This window comes from Ursus americanus, chromosome X (assembly GCF_024610735.1).
Source record: "Ursus americanus isolate L20-20 chromosome X, mUrsAme1.1.p, whole genome shotgun sequence".
Classification (NCBI taxonomy): Eukaryota; Metazoa; Chordata; class Mammalia; order Carnivora; family Ursidae; genus Ursus; species Ursus americanus.
In genome coordinates this window covers 13,341,640-13,345,327 of record NC_142164.1, presented here as the reverse complement: position 1 = coordinate 13,345,327, position 3,688 = coordinate 13,341,640, and positions in this window count along the sequence as shown.

Here is a 3,688-nt window from a genome sequence, read left to right as displayed (position 1 = left end):
GGTGAAGCCAAATCACATGCAGATGCTTAGATGCAAGCGAATCTGGGAAATGCAGTTTTGTGACAGCAGGACACTTAGCAGAGGGAAGTACGGAAAAGGGTTGCAAGAGGTATTGAGTGAGCCAATTTGCATTTTTTTTTCATACTTCCTCTCTGAGCTTTCTTGAGATTAAACATCTCCAGTTCCTTGAAATATTGGAGGATACCGAGGTTTTGAGTCTGTTTACTTCTCTGGGCACATCCCAGTATAAATCCTTCAAAATGTCACCCAAAAATTGAGTACATTTTTCAGGTGTCTTTTAACCTGTGCAAAATGGAGCAGGCCTATCACCTATTCTAGAAACTGAACATCTATTAATATAGCCACGTAACACTGTTTACTCATGGAACCTTCTCAGTAAGACAAAAAATCTTTTTCACATGTCCCTCACTTTTATAAGGCAAGTCACCCCAAAACCGTATTACTGTATATACAAAGCTTGTTTTATACACAAAAGCAAAACATCAAAATGTGTCACTATTAAGTTTCACCTTGTTAAAATCAGAATCCAAAACCTGATCTCAACAGGCTCAAGAGATGGGCAAAATCTATTTTCCAATGTAAGTCATTATCCCTTCTGACTTTGTATCTACTACTTATGGTTGGATAAGCATGTCAACCATGTTCTCACTCAATTCATTAATATAAATAATTAATATGACAAGGCATAGGATAGACATTCATTAGCAATGGGTTAATATTGATCTATTAATTAGGACAAAGATAATTTAACCCAATATACATCAACACAATCATCCCATCCCAATTTATCCATCTCACACATAGGATACTAGGACAGGCTTTGTAAAATGCCACACAGACATCCAGTTACGCTGTTTTCACAGAGTGCCCTTTATGCATCAGTCTGACAAAATTCAACATAGTCCACTCACCACCTTACTTCCGTAAGGATCTGCTTCTTGATTTCCCTATTCCCGACAGAGAGGCCCTTTCTCTCCTTCAGGCCACCCAGGATTGAAAGTTAAACCATCTCTGATACTTTTATCTCCTTCTCCCCATTATTAACTAATCACTAAGCCAGTTGTTTGTTTATCATTATAATGCTCTGGAACTCATGTCTCCATTTTCCACTTTCACCACCCTGGATTAGGCCCTATCCCTTCAGACATGGACCACTGCAAAAGCTGAAGTGATTTCCCTCATTCTTTCATTAGTGACAGTGTGAAGAATGGCTTCCTTTTGTTCTTGTCACTCCCATCTAAAATGCACTCACCCATTTCCTCTTCACACATTTATCAGACATTTGGGGGGAGGACTGTTTCTTGTCTCTTCCAACCCCTCTGTAAGCAGCTTGAAGGCAAAGATTATGGTATCAACCCCCATCACTGTTTACAGAAATATCACACAAAAATCTGTTCGGTAGCTGTACAGGACACAGTACACAGCTGTTAACCAGAAATCAAATACAGTACTGTATTGATTGCAATCCATTGATTCACTATTGAATCAATTCACTTATTAAAGGTAGGTATGAGATTTTTTTGAGATATTTTTGTAGTACCAAATATTTTTCTAGTTGTGTGAAGATAAGTATATGCAACTTTTTCGAACCATATTGAATTCATCTGAGTGGTCTTGTGCTAAAGTATTAGGAATTTGTCAACTGAGAATCTTCCAAATGTAGAGGATGCTACTGCAAGCAAAGATCTATTGGCAGACAGAGCACCCCGAGTCCAGTGCCTCACTTGTAGTGTTAGGCTGAGTCATATTTGGCAGCAAAATCCATCCAGAGACCTCCAGAGACTCATTAAAACCAGATAGCGCTGAAGCATAGCAAAATGGTTTCCATTTGGACCATGGTGCCAGCTTAATAGATATATGAAAAATAAAATGATTAAGTAGTTTCTTGTAAGGACATTCATCTGACTAGGCAGTTCCTAAAAACAGTCAATATGTGTATACTTATTAGGTCAATGTAGTTGACCTAACTTCTTTGAACCATATGACCTCAACAAAAGTAACAGGAGAGATGGCCTGATACCACACCATGCATGTGCTAGAATAGTAAAAATAAATTATATAACTTTAGAGTTGAAGTATTAGCATATAAATATACCTCATTTGTATGACATAATAAGAACAGTCACTCTATGGGAGAACCATTCTATGAGGCACATAGCCCAGGAGTTCCCAATCCCGTATACGATATATGTTTATCTTGTCTCAAAGCAATTAAAAATGTTTTTTTCTAGGCACTAGAGTGATTCATTGTCTTTGTAAAGAATCTGGAAAATATATAAACACGAAGGAGGGGCGCCTGGGTGGCTCAGTCGGTTAAGCGTCTGCCTTCGGCTCAGGTCATGAGCTCAGAGTTCTGGGATCGAGCCCCACATCGGGCTCTCTGCTCAGTGGGGAGCCTGCTTCTCCCACTCCCTCTGCCTGCCTCTCTGCCTACTTATGATCTCTCTCTGTGTGTCAAATAAATAAATAAAATCTTTAAAAAACACAAAGGAAAATGAAATTTTCCAACTGGAATCCTAATACTCAGATATTATTCCTATTACCATTTGGTAAAACTATGTAATTTTAATATATTTTATGTAAATAGGGATCTTATTGTGCATATTGTCACAAGAAATATTTTCTTTTTTTAAAAGATTTTATTTCTTTATGTATTGAGAGAGAGAGAGCACGAGTGGGGTGAGGGGCAGAGGGAAAGGAGAGAGAGAATCCCAAGCAGACTCTGTGCTGAACAAGGAGCCCCATGTGGGGCTCGGTCCCATGACCCCAAGATCACAAACCAAACCAAAAACAAAGAGTCGGACACCCAACCAACTGAGCCACCCAGGCGCCCAGAAATATTTTATGCGATAAAAAAAATTGTTCTTCATTTTCTTGTGCCATCGATACTGCCAATGAACACCCGTACCTCTATTCTTATCAATTTGAATCTTTTTGGTGATTTTTTATTAGTGCTCTAACAGGCAAAGTCAAGAGCCTATGCATTGTCAAGTTAACTGTGTTGGTTTAGCAATTTTGCCAGCTATTGTGAAGCTCCTTTTTAAAAGACCTCACTGAAGTAATCAACAAAATACAAAGCACTTCGGTAGCTGTCAGCAAGTGTCAAGTAGGCCCTTTGCCGGGAAGACTGAGTGTTTGTTTGTCTTACTTCTTGGAGCCCCTATGGTGGGGAACATGGGACACTGGGAAGACTGTCTACAAATCAGGAGATCTGAGCACTGATTTTGACTCTGCCACTAAATCACTGCAAATGTCATTTTCTTATCTAGATATGGAATTCGGAAGGTGTTAGGAGAGGGAGAGAATTTTTTTTCTGGAGATGGTGGGAAAGGGAAAGGGAAAAAATTTTATCAGCCCTTCTAAAAATCTTTTCAATGAAAAATGCAAATACAGATCTCCTTTCCAACTACAGATATTTGTAACTCATTATTAGATAATGCTGGGCTGTGGATTTGCTGAGGTTGGAGTCTTGACTCTCTTTGGGCCTCTTCCTATCATTACGTTCCTTTTTTCTTATTCATTCGAATCCCCACGGCAATGGATCAATACAGGCCCACGGTAAACACTGAGAGAAGTCTCAAGCTGGGTAATTCCTTATATTAAGGTTTTGAATTATACTATCACGTGCCCTATTCATATTCTTATTAAAGTAGTTATGGTTCATGTT